Here is an 18,068-nt window from a genome sequence, read left to right on the forward strand (position 1 = left end):
AAGCTGGCATTTGGCTTCACGGTTTCTGAGGTGGAATGCACAAACTTGCGTCTTTGATGGGTTTGCGTGAAGATGGTTTTCTTCATAGTAGGATGTTAGTCCCTCCAAGGTCTCAAAAGCGTTTTCTCCATGGTGTTAAAATCAGTGCTTTGGGCAGTGACACATAAGTCATCAGCATATATAAAACGGCGTGTGACACCATCTATAGGTTGGTCATTCGTGTAGATGTTGTACAGCAGTGGTGCAAGCACGCTGGTGGTGAGTCTGACGATGTTACTGAGGTGGAATCCAGTCTTGGTGATGATGCAGATATGTGGCTGTGAGCTTGTCTCGGGATCAAATATGACACTGACATTTTGAACAATCTGTTTCAGACTCAGACTGTTGTCAGGGAAAGGACTGGAGTCAGTGTCTAGGGGTTGGTAGTGGGGACTGAAGACAATGGCTTCAGTCCTGCCAATTTTTAAATGGAGGAAATTTCTGCCCATCCAGTACTGGATGTCAGACAAGTCAGGATGGTGTGTGACTTGGAGGTGATGGCGTTGACATACACCACAGTCCATCTAGGTGGTGGAAGTTGAGCATCTGGGAGATTCTGTCAAAGTTCTGTTCGAGTTGTAGATGTATAAAAGCCCTGTCCTCTGCTTCTGCTCCCAATCCTCTCTCACTCTCCTGTCCCCATTTAGGGAAGAGTTTTGTATCCTCTCCCCTTGCCTGGATGAGTGCAGCACCAACAACACTCAAGAAGCTTGACACCATCCAGGACAAACCAGCCCACTTGATTGGCACCCCATCCACAAACATTAACACCGACGAACACTGGCAGCATTGTGTACCACCTACAAGATGCACTGCAGAAACTCATCAAGGCCCCTTAGACAGCACCTTCCAAACCTAGAACCACTACCACCTAGGAGGACAAATGCAGCAGATAGATGGGAACATGAACGTTCCTCTCCAAGTCACTCTCAATCCTGACTTGGAAATATATCACCGTTACTCCACTGTCGATGCGTCAAAATCCTGGAACTCCCTCCCTAACAGCACTGTGGGTGTACCTACACCACATGGACTGCAGAAGTTGAAAAAGGCAGCTCACTACCACCTTTTCAAGGATAATTAGGATGGGTGATAAATACTGGCCCAGCAAGCCCACATCATCCAGAATGAATAAACAGAAACATTTTAAAAAGGCTGGATGACAGGTTCCCTTCCCTGAAGGACATTAGTGAACCAGTTGGGTTTTTACAACAATCCAGCAGTTTTCATGGTCACTTTTCCCTAGTGCCAGCCCCACAAATTACCAGATTCATTCAGCTCAATTTCACAACCTGCCTTTGTGTTTTTGTGGGTTCTCTCTCACTCTCTTTATTCTGTCTTAAATCGATTTGCATTAGGGAAACTGAGACCAAACATCACATCAGGATCTGACAGTGTAGCCCAATTTATCCTACCCTGAATATCATCAGAGTTTGAACATGGAAGGAAAAAGCACCGTTCATACCAGGGAGAAACCATACATGTGTTCTGTGTGTGGACGAGGCTTCAGCCAATCATCTGGCCTGTCGAGACACAAGCGCAGTCACACGGGGAAGAAACCGTGGAAATGTGGGGACTGTGAGGAGGTATTTCATTATCCATCTGAGCTGGAAACTCATCGACGCAGTCACACTGGAGAGAGACCATTCAGCTGCTCCATATGTGGGAAGGGATTCACTCGATCATCGATCTTGGTGATACACCAGCGAGTTCACACTGGAGAGAGGCTGTTCATCTGCTCCATGTGTGGGAAAGGATTCGCTGATTCCTCCACCCTGCTGAAACACCAGCGAGTTCACACTGGGGAGAGACCATTCTCCTGCTTAGAGTGTGGGATGAAATTTACTCAATTATCCACCCTGTTGAGACACCAGCGAATTCACACTGGGGAGAGACCTTTTGAATGTCTGGACTGTGGGAAGTGCTTTAAAAGTTCTGGGGAACTGATATACCATCAACGTGTTCACACAGACGAGAGACCTTTTAAATGCTCAGACTGCGGGAAGTCCTATAAAAGTTCCTGGGAACTGATGTCCCATCGACGGGTTCACACTGATGAGAGACCATTTAAGTGCTCTCACTGCGGGGCTGGGTTCAAGCGATCATCTCAACTCACTGTACACCAGAGAATTCACACTGGGGAGAGGCCGTTTTCCTGCTCTAAATGTGGGAAAGGATTCACTCGATCATCGAATTTGCTGACACACCAGCGAATTCACACTGGAGAGAGGCTGTTCACCTGCTCCATATGCGGGAAGGGATTTTCTAACTCATCCAACCTGCTGAGACACCGGCGAGTTCACACTGACGAGAGACCTTTTGGATGTCCAGACTGCGGAAAGTGCTATAAAAGTTCCGGGGAACTAATGCGCCATCAACGTGTTCACACTGATGAGAGACCGTTCAGGTGCTCTCACTGTGGAACTGGGTTCAGGATATCATCTGACCTCACTGTACACCAACGAATTCACACTGGGGAGAGGCCACTCACCTGCTCTGAGTGTGGGAAGAGATTCACTCAGTCATCCAACCTACTGAAACACCAGCGAATTCACAAGTAACTACAGTGATTAGATTTTGCTGCAAATCACATCCAGGACTGAACCATGTTTATTGGGGTCTGTTTCTGTTCATGTTAATAAACTCGAGACCAGTCATCGGGGAAAATATTGTTGACAAAAGAAAAATAAATCAGCTAAACACACAGTGTGTTGAATCTTTTTTTTAAAATTAATTCATGGGATGCGGGCCTTGCTGGCTAGGCCAGCATTTATTGCTCCATCCCTAATTTCCCTTGAGAAGGTAGTGGTGAGCTGTCTTCTTGAACCACTGCTGTCCATGTGGCGTCGGTCCAGTTTCATTCCTTACAGACTTCACAGTGGTTTGATACAACTGAGTGGCTTGCTAGGCCATTTCTGTGGGTCTGGAGTCACATGTAGGCCAGGTCAGGAAAGGACGGCAGATTTCTTTCCCAAAAGGGCATCAGTGAATGAGATGAGTTTTTACGACAATCAACAATGGTTACATGGTCATCATTAGACTTATATTCCAGATTTTTATTGAACCTAATTTCCACCATCTGCCGTGGTGGGATTTGAACCCAGGTCTCCAGCCTGGGTCTCTGGATTATTAGTCCAATGCCAATACCACTACATTGCCACCACCATCTCCCCCGTTACTATCTCCAACACAAGTTAGTTCCTTTTGAAGGGTTCTCCCTTTCCCCTGTCTCCTCCATCCTCACCTCCAATAACAAGTGTGAGGAGCTCATGGAGCTTCTTTGTCACTAAGATTGACACAGTCCGACCAGCTGTCTCTTCTCCTTCCCTCCCTTTCACTAGTCCACCAGACCAAACTGTGTCCAAAGTTCCCTTCTTTCCGAGCCCTGAACTCACAGCTTTCTCCAGTTTCTTTCCTATCTTGCATCATGCCCTGTCAGAGCTCATCTTGTCCAGGAGACCCACCTCCTAGTCCCTCGATTCTATTCCCACTAAGCTGCTAACCATCTATCTTCCCCATGTTGCTGATATTGTTAATGGTTCTTTTCTGATTTTGCCCCTCTCATCTTTAAATACAACATCCTTACCCTACCTTTCACCCCACCTTCCTTGCAAACTACTGTTGCAACTACAACCTCCCTTTCCTCTCCAAAGTCCTTGAACTTGGTGTCCCCAAGGATATATCCTTGGCCCCTCCTATTCCTCATCTACATGCTGTCACGAGGTGACATCTTCCAAAAGCACCGTGTTAGTTTTCACATGTACACTGACAACGCCCAGCTCTACCTCACCACCATCCCTCTCCATTCCTCCACTGTTCCTAAATTATCAAACTGCTTATCTGACATCCAATACTGGATGAGCAGAAATTTCCTGTAATTAAAAATTGGGAAGACCAAAGCTATTGCCTCGGTCACCAGGACAAATTCCGTTCCCTAACTACTGAGTTCATCCCTCTTCCTAGGAACTGCCTGAGGCTGAACCACACTCTTCACAATCTTAGTGTTAGACTTGACCCCAAGATGAATATCTGACCACATATCCACACCATCATTAATAGCAGATTCCAGATATTTCCACCTCCCGAACATCACCCGTCTCCACCCCACCCCAGCTCATCTGCTGCTGAAATTCTCCTCATACCCATGACTGGATTATTCTAATACATTCCTGGCTAGCCTCTCACATTCACCCTGTATCCCCCCTCCCCCCTTGCCTGGAAACATTGGGCTATCCAAAACTCTGCTGTCCTTGTGCTTTCTCACTCTAAATGGAGGGGAGATGGTGTCACAGTGATAACGTCACTGGACTAGTATTCCAGAGGTCGAGGCTTATGATCTGGGAACGTGGGTTCACATTCCACCCAAACTTTCTGCAGACATTTTTAGCAATAAATTTCCAAATAGTATTTATACATAAACACAGTGAACTGAATCAGACAGAAAATGTTTCCCGCCTTTGTGTGGAAGTTAGTATTAATAATGGTGCCATGAAATTATTGTTGATTGTTGTAAAATCCCATCTAGTTCACTGATGTACTTTAGGGTAAGAAATCAGCCAATTAAATGGTACAATATTAAACAGAGTGCAGGAACGGGAGTGTGTGGGCAAAAATCTTTGAAGGGAGCAAGAAAAGTTGATCAAACTGTTTAAGAAAAATCTAATGGGGTCCTCCATGTATTAATGGAGACATGACGTACAAAAGCAAGGAAGTCACACTGAATCTTTATAAATCACTTTTTAATCCTCAGCTCAAATATTGTGCTCAGTTCTGAGCACCACACTTCAGGAAAGATGCAAAGGCCTTGGAGAGAGTACACGGAAAATTGACCAGAACAGTATCAGGGATGAGGGGTTTCCATTATATGGAGAGATTGGAGAAGCTGGGATTGTTCTCTTTAGAGCATGGATGGTTAAGGAGCGATTTAATAGAGGTGTGGACATTTTTGTAGATTTTTTATCAAATCAGGAGAAATTGTTTCCATTGGCAGGATGGATAGTAACCACAGAACACAGATTTAAAGTCCAGGATGGAGATGAGGAGAGATTATTTTACTCAGTGAGTTCTGATGATCTGGAACACACTGTCTGAATGACTGGTGGAAGCAGATCCAATGGTAACTCCCAGAAGGGATTTGGACTTTTACTAAATAAGGAAAGATTTTCAGGGCTCAGGAGAAAGGTCAGGGGAGTTGGACAGAATGGTAAAGTTTCCATAGAGACAGTACAGGCACAATGGGCTGAATGGCCACCTTCTGAGCTCTATGAATCGATTGTATGGTGTTTATTGTGAATCATTATCCTGTTCTAGAATCATGGGATCTCATCATTGTACAGCACAGAAGGAGGCCACTCGGCTCATCGAATCTGCACTGGCTCTTTCTAAGAGCAATCCGGTTAATCCCACTCCTCCACTCTTTCCCCATGTCCCTGGATGAGGTTTCAGCTGATCATCTGGCCTGTCAAGACACAAGCCCAGACACACTGGGGAGAAACCGTGTTAACGTGGGGACAGTGGGAAGGGATTTAATTACTCATTTGAGTTAGGAAGTCATCAGCACATGCACACCTGGGAGAGGCTGTTCACCTCCTCCATTTGTGGGAAGGGATTCACTTGGTTAAACAGCCCCTGAACACATCAGTGAGTTCATACTGGAGAGAGGGAAGGTTTAAATGATTAGACTGTGACAAGAGATTTAAAAGCACCATTCCCATTTAATAGTCTCAGTATAAGTCAGGCTTCCCAAACTGAGGGTCTGTGACCCCCCAGTGGGATCAGAAATGAGATTTTGGGTTTGTGAGCTCTGTGGCAGCAATGGCTGCTGAGGAGCTCCAACTGCTTCCTGGCAGCTGTGTGGCCCCTTTAAATTTTCTTGTTGTTGTTGGGCACGGCCCAATGGACCCAATTGAGGTGCAATTGCTGCTGCAAAAAAAGCTTGTGAAAAGGTCAGTGTTCATTTTTTTTCTGGAAAGCTGATTTTTTTCAATAATCAGGATCACAATGTATTAATAATCAGGATCGTAATGTATCAATAATAGGATACTGTTAGATTAATAATCAGAATCCCACTGCAGCAACAATGAAATCCTATTATATTAATGATCAGAGTCCAATTTAAGATTCAGGACAATGTGTGACATTACCAAATCGAAACAAGGATAACCTTCATTCTCTTTAACTTTGTGTCTATCTTCACCATGAGTGAGTCTGGATAACATTTTCACCAGTCTGATCCACATACTGTCGTGGTGCAGTCACTATCTAACACAGCACAGTTGAATTTGTCTGTGACTAAGATATTCATCATTGGACTGGACCCAAAGCTCCTTGTGACTAGTAAAATTCCTTCAGCATGATCATTGTAATTACCTTCAGCCTCAGAATTCTCTGTGTTATACATCATTTCTGTTAAGCTCCATTAGTTGTTTAGAAATGAAGACTGAAACCAAGACAGACTCCTTCAGACAGATTTTTATTGTTTGTCAAATCTCTCCACAGCTCCCACTAGTCTCAGCTGTTAACCCTTTTGTCCAACCAAATGGTACTTAGTTAAAGAACCTAATAATTAGCAACTGAACTTCTTTAACCATGTCCTTCCCTAACAGATTCCCCTCTTATAAAGAAAGTTACTCTTAAGTTGACATAATCACAAAAAAAGTACGAACAAACATCAATATATATTTTTTCATTCAATAAATTCACCTTATTTCCCTCCTTAAAAAAAACATATGTATAGATATTTCCACAGAAAAGGAGTTTGTTTTTCTTAAAGAAAAAGACATCCCTCTTTGAGGACCTCTAAGTAACTTCTGGAGCTCGCTCCTCTTTTGGTGAAGCAGTCAGATAATTGGTAGCTGCTATCAATCCATTCGATCTTGGCAATCTCCTTCTTCTGAAACATCTGTTTTAAGTTTGCAATGTCAATTCGCAATCTTTTCTCATTAACGCACTTTGTAGAGTGAACATTTTCCCAGAGTGACTTATTATCTACAAGACATTCGATAGGTGCTGTTCCTGAATACCCTTTTCCATTTAAAACTTCTGCCAGTATCTTTGATATGAAGAATGCCATATCTACTGCCTCAACAAGGGCGAGAGTCTCTGCTGCTAACACACTTTTTACAACTCTTCATATATTTTAAGATTCCTATGCCAAAAGGCAGCATTTGCCTTTTTCCCTCTGAGAAATATCATAAATCCTCCCGCACTCGAAAATCCATCACAAAGATTTGCATGAGATGCATCACTGAACACAATCAGTTTCATTTTTCTAACATCACTCAAAGATGGGAATTTCAAAACACACTGCTCCATTTTTAATTTTGCCAATGTTTTGTTTTCCTGAATGATTTCTTCAACCTTCGGATTGTTCAGTTTAGTGCTCAATTCCAAAACGTCAAAACTGACATCCAGCCTTGTTTGTTTGCCTAGCCAATTGAGTTTCCCAATTAGACATCTGAGTTCCTTTTTTCCCATTTCAGAAGCTGCTGTATCTTTCTGGGAGACCCTACCATGACTAATTGCAATGAGATTGATGTTCTCTAAGTAGGATTGCTGATGTAAAAGGATGTGTGATCCTCTCTGCCTGATTTCCAATCCAATGTACTTAAATGCAACAAAAGCCTGACTTCCAATTTTAACCTCCGTTCTGAGCCCATTAATGACAATGGTTTCAAATTCGCTACTACCATCCCACAAAAAAATAAGGATGCCTGCAAGTTCCCTCCATGGTGCCAATAAAACATTGCCAGGTCTGCTTCCAACTGAAGACATGCCAACTTTAACAAAACTGACCTCACTGAGAAATGCCAAACTCTGAAGGTGACATTTAAACGGTATAGGCTTTCATTTAGCTTCCAGAGAGTCCCTTCTGCATTTGGTGCCTCTTTTGGTGGATGGAGGAAAACTTCCCTTCGAAGTTGGTGTCCCTGCAAAAAAGCAGCTTTCATATCAATGGACTTACATTCCCAAGCATTTGTAGCTGATAGAGCTAAAAAGATCTTCAGCATAACTTTCTCTGCCCTACGTGAATCGACTCTTATATCCTGATCACCCAATTTATCTTCAAGCCCTCATGTCACTAGCCTGGCTTTAGCTTTGTAAGTCCTATTAGGAAGCACCTTTTTATTGCATATCCATCTTTGAGACAGAGCTGGTTGTCCCGTATCTGGCACCTCTGTGTATACCCCAAATTCATTCCAACTCTGTAGTTCTTGCTGTTTGGCATCCTTTATTAATTTATTGTCTAATTTATTTGAAGCTACTAAGATTTCTCAATCACATAGGCTTCTGCTCCTTGTAGCGTTACCAGTCTGTGCCATATTCCTTGGCGTTGTTAAGCTACACCCTCTATCCTGCCTTCTATAATGCTCTGGACTGTTACTGTTTGGTCGCCCTCTCCCACTTATGGATGTTCTTTCAACCAAGACGCATGTTCACTCCCAGACTCACTGTCTGGACTGATGCTGCATTTCCGTGCCTTCCATTTTTGCACTTCATGTTTCCAATCCATAGGCCTAACCTCCTGCCCTTTATCCCGTACATTTAATCAGTTTTTATATTTTCCAGTGGCCTTCCCTGCTCTACCTACCATCATCGCATCTGCTATTGACTGGCCCCTTCTGGCAAGTATGTAACTTTAGTGCCAGCTTTCAACAATCGTCCTCTGTTCAAATCACTTCATCTTCTTTGTCCAAATTACTGTCTCCATCTTCAGATACCCCGTTAAGTTCAGTTACCTGGTCTTCAGAATCATGCTACATACAGGTTAGAGAAATACATGGTTCCTCATCCCTTCCTACACTTTCCAAACTTGCAAATTTGTAGTCTGCACCAAATCACCTTGCTGAGTGCACCCGAATAGACTAGTTCCCATGTTGTACATTGACTGTTTCACCATCTTTACCTATAATCTTTCCCGTGCCTTTCCACTCATTCAGTCCTTCTCTATTATAGTATACCAATTTTCCCTGATTGAAAATAGTTTCTAATGGTCATACATTAAGTCTTAGAGCTTGCCAGATTCTTTCTGAAACTTTGGCTTAAAGGGACGTGCTTCCACTTGCATGTAGTGCATTTAGATGCTCAGACAAGTTAGAGCTAATCATAGTTCCCTCCCAAGCTCTAGGATGATCACTCAGGACTGAAGGAATTTTTGGGTTTCTACCAAAAACCAACTGATATGGACTATAGCCCCCAAACATCTGCAGTGAATTCTTGGCATGGACAGCCCATGCTAGAGCAGATGTTAATTTACAGCTTGGTCTTTCCACCAATATTTTATGAAGCATCTCATTTATAACTGCATGATTCCATTCACACACTCCATTACTAAAGGGGCTTTCAGCTCGGTATTCATAGCTATTATATTCATGTTTTCGCACATATCCCGAAACTTGTCCTTAGCAAATTCCCCCCCATTATCTGTGAGGAATTTCGCTGGTGGTCCCAATCCAGTTCCTATTCACTTCTCCATTACCTGATCCACAATTATTTTCTCTTCTTTTACTGTATATGATTGTCAGTTGGCTAAACCTTGTTGCCAAATGTACAAAATGTAAAATAAAAATGTTTTTTTCTTTATCCCACACCTTTAATTCCATCGCCATAACTTCATTGACATCCCTCGCTAAAGGTAGACTCACTATCGGCCATGATGGTGTCCTTCTGTATTTCTTACAGATATCACATCTATCGTTTATCTCCTCGATAAGTTTAATGTACTCTCTATCCCTTATTCCTGCATCACTTCGCAAAATTTTAATCCTTGCAAAGAAGGGTGGGAAAACCACCGAAGCAATTTTAACACAATTTGCTTTTTGTCTTCCAAATTCCTATCCCTGATGCTAATAACTCCTTTAATTTCCTTAGTAGAAAAATTAGGTTTCATTAAAGGAATACAATAGTGTCCAGATTGCATAAATTGTAAATCCACAGGTTTTCCAAATACAATGGCCTTGTCATTTTCCATGTCCAGCTTCATTTGCGCTTTCCTCATCAAGGGTCTGCTCAACAGTAATGGTATTTCACTAGACACTACATCCGTGCTGATGAAATGATTGACTCCAGCTATCTTACAAGGGATCACGAATCTTTTTAAAGATTTTAGGGTATTATCATCTCCAAATCGAAAACTGGTGGAACTCTCAAATTCTTTAACCTTATTCTGGTCCTTGTCATTTAAAGGCTCCAGGTAGCATTTTAACCAGTCTATTTCATAGACTGTGGATGTGCTTCTGCTATCTAGCACCACACAGTTGAAGGACTCTGCCATTAAGACATTCATCACCAGGCTGAAACTTCTTGTAACCAATACGATGCTCTCTCCTTGGTCAATGTCTCCATCTTCTTCTTCTGTCTCATGTTTAATTTCAAACACCTTATTATATTGTTTAGGACAGTTCATTGCATAATGGTATTTTGAATCGCATTTAAAACACCAGTTGACCACACCCTGGGCATTTCTGCGGTTCACTTTTTTGACGTAAATTCTTTTCTCCTGCCATAATTGTCAAAGGTGTTTCTATCCCCATTGTTTCTAATTACAAATCTCCTTTCTGACTGACACCTGTGTCCTGACTCTAAACTATCTCACCATCCCGTTAACTCCAATTTCCTCCATTTTCTGTCTTACCACCAAATGGCTCATTTGTGCCATGAACACTGTTAGAAAGGAATTTTTTTTTAGTGCTTCTGACATCTGTTCCAACAGTGTATATCCCTCTGCAAACTTAACTCCCATTAGAACTAGTAGCCTGTCCATATTCAATACTTTGGCACAGTCGGGTAACTTGAATGCCAGCACTGATTGGGGAATTTCTGGATGGAAGTTTTGCATTGTCGCATATAGTCCACTGAATTCCATTATTTAATCTTCTATGGAATTTTCTTCCAACTTTCTAAATTTGTCAAAATTGGACCATGCTTTGTAAGCACTTAATAAACCATCTTTTTGATAGATGTTATCCATAAAATCTAATAAAGTTTCAAAACCTTCATGTGTGTCCAAACGCTCAGGCTCCAACTCCGAAAATACTTTGCATCTTATTTTGCTTTCATATGGTAGCGAAAGCCATCCCCTGTTTTTCCTTTGGCAAGGACGTAACCCGTGTCCACATGGTTACTTCATTTTTCCATTGGTCACATGGTTGATGCTCAGAAAACATCAGTGGGTAATCAAACCCCGACAATCTACATTTTCATTCATCCATTTTTTTTTTGTTTTTTGAGTGACTCGAAACCACTCTGCTCAAAAGGTTAACTCCAAATACAGTCTTTTGTCCAAAGAAAGCTTAGTTTCCAATCTTCTTGTTTACAAGCAGGAACCATCCTCTTCAAACACTGTTAAGCTCCAATAGATGTTTAGAAATGAAGACCGAAACCAAGACAGACTCCTTCAGAGTTTTATTGTTGTCAAAAAACTCCTCACAGATCGGACTAGTCTCAGCTGTTAACCCTTTTATACAACCAAATGGGTACTTAGTTAAACAACCTAATAATTAGCAATTGAATTCTTTAACTGTTTCCTTTCCTAACAACCATTGTCAATTGTCAAAAAAACCCATGTGGTTCACTAACGTCCATAAGGGAAGGAAATCTGTCGTTCTTACCTGGTCTGGCCTACATGTGACTCCAGTCCCACAGCAATATGGTTGACTCTTAAATGTCTCTGAACAAAGGCAATTGGGGCTGGGAAATAAATTCTCACAGCAACGTTCGTATCCCATGAACGAATAATTTTTAAAAATTGGTTTTCAATATCATTGCCTTCTCCCTTGTCCTTATGTCCTGGGCCTCGTCATGCTTGAAGGAATAGAACCAGCCTGACTCTACTTTGTTATCTCCAACACTGTTATCAATCCCCAGGCTGGTACAGACAGACATCTTTATTACCTCTGACGAGCACCAAAGGGGCCTATCTTTCTCACAGTTCGAGGCCATTTCTCCTGCACAATTTAATTCATCTTGCAGACATTGCTAATTCTGGCAAGGCTGTGACTTGACTAAATTGACCATCATGCTTTGTTTTTTGAGCCTACACTGCAGTTTAGTACATTTCTTCAAATAGCTTCAGTTTGGGTTCTTCTTTCACCTTGATGTTCCATGTTACCACCATGAGACAGATTCCACACACAGGGTTACACCACAACCGGTCTACATTGATTAATATAAAAGAAATAAAGAAACAGTGAAAAAGTGATTGTACATTAAAAAGGTAGATATTAAGTTGGCTTGCAACAGAGCCATTTTGTTAAAAGTAGGTAAGTTATAAAGCTCTGTTTAAAGCACAATGGGATGATTGTATCCATGTATAGTCACGACACTTTAGGAAGGATGTGATGGTCCTTGAGAGGGTGCAGAGCAGATTTACCAGAATGGTTTCAGCAATGAGGGATTTTAGCCAAAAGGTCAGGTTCGAGATGCTGGAGTTGTTCTCCTTGGAAAAAAGGAGGCTAATGTAGAGGTGACAGAGGTGAACACCATTCGGACAGGTTTAGATCAAACAGACAAGGAAATTGGTTAGGATCGATAGAGACTGCTTGGGGCAAAGCTGTTGGTAAATTTAACCTTTCATTGCACATTCTTCTATGTACAGTACAAGGCTGAGCACGAGGCTTCACAGAGAACCATTTCTCAGCACACTTGTCACATGATCTTACATCAATGATGATGTGGAAGATTTACATATTTAATATTAACCCTTTACACTACACTAAGCCTTTAGTCAGCCCTCCTAACATCTCCTTCTTTGACTCCATGTCAATTTTTTTTTGGATGTCAGTTTCTGCTTCGCCTTGGGACATTCTCCGATAGGTGAGATGTAAATAAAAGTTATTTTTTAATCAAACTGTAACAGACTGGGAAACTAGGATTAAAATAATATCTGGGTAAATGCAGTTAGATCACAGATCAGCCATGACTACAATGAATGACAGAACAGGCTCGAGCGGGTAAATTACCTTCTCCTGTCCCTAATAAACTGGGACTCAAACACCAGCTGATCAATGGAAAGTCATGGGAGAACTGGGGAGAAGACACCTCACCAGAAACCAGCACTGGAGCAGAGTTAGAGAGTGAGAGAAGTCTGGGCAGAAACTACACAGGAACTGGAGCAGGTCATTCAGCCCTTCGAGCCTGCTCCACCATTCGGATTGACTCTGGCTGATCAATTAGCTTGTCATCAAGATTTATTTGATCTCTGTCCAGAATATTAAGCTTCAGCCCAGTTATCAGGGAAGTTAACATCAGCAGAAACAAATCCTAACTGTTAGAATGAACATTGTTCAGTTCTGGATGTGATTAACAGCAGCAACAACAGCAGAACCGAACCTGTGGAGTCATGTGTGAATTCGCTGGTGTCTCAGCAAGTTGGATAAACGAGCAAATCTCTTCCCACACATGGAGCAAGTGAATGGCATCTCCCCATTGTGAACCTGCTGGTGTCTCAGAAGGTGGGATGACTGAGTGAATCCCTTCCCACACTCGGAGCAGGTGAAGTGTCTCTCCCCATTGTGAATTTGCTGGTGTGTTCGCAGATACTTCTTGCTTTTAAAGCTCTTCTCACAATCAGAACATTTGAAAGGTCTCTGATCAGTGTGAACAAGTTGATGTTCAGTGAGCTGGGATGGCTGAGTGAATCTCTTGCCACATGTAGAGCAAGTGAACGGTCTCTCCCCAGTGTGAATTCGCTGGTGTATCAGAAGGTGGGGTGAATCAGGAAATCCCTTCCCACACACAAAGCAAATGAATGGCCTCTCCCCGGTGTGAACGCGCTGGTGTCTCAGACGGTGGGATGAACGGGTGAATCCTATCCCACACACAGAGCAGGTGAACGGCTTCTCACCAGTGTGAACTCGCTGGTGTGTCACTAGATCCTGTTTGCTTTTAAAGCTCTTCTCACAGTCAGAACATTGGAATGGTCTCTTATCAGAGTGAACCCGCTGGTGTGTCAGCAGCTGGGATAAAAGTCTGAATTGTCTCTCACACAGGGAGCAGGTGAACGACCTCTCCCCAGTGTGAGTGCGTTGATGGGCTTGTAAATCATTTTTACTTTTAAAACTCTTCTCACAGTGAGAACACTTAAAAGGTCTCTGATCAGAGTGAACAAGTTGGTGTGTCAGAAGGTGAGATGACTGAGTGAATCCCTTTCCACACACTGAGCAGGTGAAAGGCCTCACATCCATGTGAATGCGTTGGTGTCTCTGCAGGTCCTTTGTGCTTTTAAAGCTCTTCTCACAGTCAGAACATTGAAAAGGTCTCTGCTCAGAATGAACCTGCTGGTGAATCAGGAGGCTTGATAAAGCATTACATCCCTTTCCACATTCAAGGCAGGTGAATGGCCTCTCACCAGTATGAACACGCTGGTGTGTGTAGAGACTGGATGAGTAAGCAAATCCCTTCCCACACTCAGAGCAGGTGAATGGCCTCTCTCCAGTGTGACTGCGTCGATGAATATCCAATTCAGATGGGTAATTGAATCCTTTCCCACAGTCTCCACATTTCCACGGTTTCCCCGTGGTGTGGGTATCCTCGTGTCTCTCCAGGTTGAATGATGAGTTGAAGCCTTGTTTACGCAGGAGACATGTATGGTTCCCACTTGGTGTAAATGGTGTGTTCTTTTTTCACGTTGTGTAACTGGTTAAAGCTCTCTCCACAGTCAGTGCACTGGAACATTCTCACTCAGGTATGTGTGTGTCTCGGTACTTTTCCAGTTACACTGATGTTCGAAATCTTTTCCTGCAGACAGAACAAACAAACATTTCTCCTCTCACATTCAACTGCCGATTAGCTGAGGGACTCAACCAGATCTCAATGCGATGTTTGGTTTGAGTTTTGCATTCTTCCAATACCCTGTAAAATGTGATCACAAAAGTCATCTCCTTCAGTTGAGGATTGAAATTCAGTTAAGACAATTCGAGTTTCTATGGACCATTTCTTCCTCTCGTCACACCAAAGCTGTAAATTCCCATCCCACACACTCTGACTCCTCCCCGGGCTGAAATCCAAACCCATCTCACCATTTCTTTCCTCCATTCCCAGTTTTCTCCCTCCCTCTCCTCTGCCTGGGTTCAGTTCTCCAGCTCCTGTCTGCAGACTGATAATAAAATCAATGAGTCTTTTTGGGGGTTTGGGGCCTCCAGCGGGTGTTTCTGAATCCTCCTCGCCCACCTCCCAGGGTTTCCTTCCTTCCCAAAGATCAGATTTCTCATTGATTTGAGCCCAAAGTGTAACCTCTTATTTATTGTCCCCCCTCCCCCATCCTCTGATGTGAACCATCCTCCACTCGCTGACCCAGGATGGCGGCCGTCAACCTGGACAAAAACAGAATTACCTGGAAAAACTCAGCAGGTCTGGCAGCATCGGCGGAGAAGAAAAGAGTTGACGTTTCGACTCCTCATGACCCTTCCACAGAACTAGGTGAATCCAAGGAAGGGGTGAAATATAAGCTGGTTTAAGGTGTTGTGGGGGGGTGGGGGGGGCAAAGAAGTGGAGGGGGGTGGTGTGGTTATAGGGACAAACAAGCAGTGATAGAAGTAGATCATCGAAAGATGTCACAGACAACAGAACAAAAGAACACAAAGGTGTCAAAGTTGGTGATATTATCTAAACGAATGTGCTAATTAAGAATGGATGGTAGGGCACTCAAGGTATAGCTCTATTGGGGGTGGGGGGAGCATAAAAGATTTAAAAATATTTAAAAATAATGGAAATAGGTGGGAAAAAGGAAAATCTATATAATTTATTGGAAAAAAACAAAAGGAAGGGGGAAGAAACAGAAAGTGGGTGGGGATGGAGCAGGGAGGTCAGGACCTAAAGTTGTTGAATTCAATATTCAGTCCGGAAGGCTGTAAAGTGCCTAGTCGGAAGATGAGGTGCTGTTCCTCCAGTTTGCGTTGGGCTTTACTGGAACAATGCAGCAAGCCAAGGACAGACATGTGGGCAAGAGAGCAGGGTGGAGTGTTGAAATGGCAAGCGACAGGGAAGTTTGGGTCATTCTTGCGGACAGACCGCAGGTGTTCTGCAAAGCGGTCGCCCAATTTACGTTTGGTCTCTCCAATATAGCGGAGACCGCATTGGAAGCAACGAATGCAGTAGACTAAGTTGGGGGAAATGCAAGTGAAATGTTGCTTCACTTGAAAGGAGTGTTTGGGCCCTTGGACGGTGAGAAGAGAGGAATCGAAGGGGCAGGTGTTACATCTTTTATGTGGGCATGGGGTGGTGCCATAGGTGGGGGTTGAGGAGTAGGGGGTGATGGAGGAGTGGACCAGGGTGTCCCGGAGGGAACGATCCCTACAGAATGCCGACAGTGGGGGTGAGGGGAAGATGTGTTTGGTAGTGGCATCATGCTGGAGTTGGCGGAAATGGCGGAGGATGATCCTTTGAATGCGGAGGCTGGTGGGGTGATAAGTGAGGACAAGGGGGACCCTATCATGTTTCTGGGAGGGAGGAGAAGGCGTGAGGGCGGATGCGCAGGAGATGGGCCGGACACAGTTGAGGGCCCTGTCAACGACCGTGGGTGGAAAACCTCGGTTAAGGAAGAAGGAGGACATGTCAGAGGAACTGTTTTTGAATGTAGCATCATCGGAACAGATGCGACGGAACTGAGAGAACGGGATGGAGTCCTTACAGGAAGCGGGGTGTGAGGAGCTGTAGTCGAGGTAGCTGTGGGAGTCGGTAGGCTTCTAATGGATATATTGGTGGACAGTCTATCACCAGAGATTGAGACAGAGAACACCTATGTGTTCTTTTGTTCTGTTGTCTGTGACATCTTTTGATGATCTGCTTCTATCACTGCTTGTTTGTCCCTACAGCCACACCACCACCCCCCAACTTCTCTCCCCACCCCCCACAACTTAAACGAGCTTATATTTCACCCCTTTCTTGGATTCACCTAGTTCTGTGGAAGGGTCATGAGGACTCGAAACGTCAACTCTTTTCTTCTCCGCCGATGCTGCCAGACCTGCTGAGTTTTTCCAGGTAATTCTGTTTTTGTTTTGGATTTCCAGCATCCGCAGTTTTTTGTTTTTATCTCTGCCGTTAACCTGGGCCTGTTCCCGGGAGGGAGAAGCCCCGCAGCTGCAAACCAGGAGCTGACAATTATTCCTCAGGGTTTGCGGATCCACAAAGTGTTTCCAAATCCTCCCACCCACCGCCTCGCTCTGACTCAGCTTCTCCAGAACAAACAGGCGCCTCTTCCCGCAAGGCCGTCAGCCACACTGCGCAAGCTCCAGCTCACAACGTCCGGCTGATTGACGGCAGTTCCGGATCAATAGGAACAGGGGCAGTTTTGCGGTCCGAAAGGGAGCTGCTGCCCCTCTAACCAATCCGAATGAGGGGCGGGGCTGAGCCCGGATCTCCGTCATTGGCTGAAACTCTGCATCATTTTGAAAGCTGGTTTGTCTCAAACTCCAGGAGAAAACTGGATCTTTCTGTTTGTGGCTTTGAACAGATGAAACCCTGTGGGTGTGGAGCAAACATTTCAACATATTTATGTGAAATTTGGGAACATGATGAAACAAGCCACAAACAATTCAAGACAAAAACAATTACCTGGAAAAACTCAGCAGGTCTGGCAGCATTGGCAGAGAAGAAAAGAGTTGACGTTTCGAGTCCTCATGACCCTTCGACAGAACTAGGTGAATCCCAGGAAGGGTTGAAAAATAAGCTGGTTTAAGGTGGTGGGTGGGCGGGGGGGTTGGGTGGGGGGAGAGAAGTGGAGGGGGTTGGTGTGGTTGTAGGCAAAAGCAGTGATAGAAGCAGATCATCAAAAGATGTCACAGACGGCAGAACAAAAGAACACATAAGTGTCGAAGTTGGTGATATTATCTAAACGAATGTGCTAATTAAGAATGGATGGTAGGGCACTCAAGGTATAGCTCTAGTGGGGGTGGTGGGAGCATAAAAGATTTAAAAATAATGGAAATAGGAGGGAAAAAGAAAAATCTATATAATTTATTGGAAAAAAACAAAAGGAATGGGGAAGAAACAGAAGGGGGGTGGGGATGGAGGGGGGAGGTCAAGACCTAAAG

The 18,068-nt window shown here is 43.7% G+C and overlaps 1 long non-coding RNA gene and 1 pseudogene across 1 annotated transcript; one reads left to right on the forward strand and one right to left on the reverse strand.

Annotated features, from left to right (window-relative positions):
- The first annotated feature begins 1,021 nt into the window (after window positions 1-1,021).
- The window catches only part of LOC121270151, a 44,281-nt pseudogene continuing 27,234 nt past the window's right edge, over window positions 1,022-18,068 (forward strand).
- LOC121270357 lies at window positions 6,499-13,368 on the reverse strand. Its single transcript, XR_005941511.1, has 2 exons — window positions 11,649-13,368; window positions 6,499-7,967 (listed from the first exon to the last, which is right to left on the reverse strand). It is a non-coding gene; the product is annotated as an uncharacterized LOC121270357 (long non-coding RNA).

Source organism: Carcharodon carcharias, chromosome 27 (assembly GCF_017639515.1).
Source record: "Carcharodon carcharias isolate sCarCar2 chromosome 27, sCarCar2.pri, whole genome shotgun sequence".
Lineage (NCBI taxonomy): Eukaryota > Metazoa > Chordata > Chondrichthyes > Lamniformes > Lamnidae > Carcharodon > Carcharodon carcharias.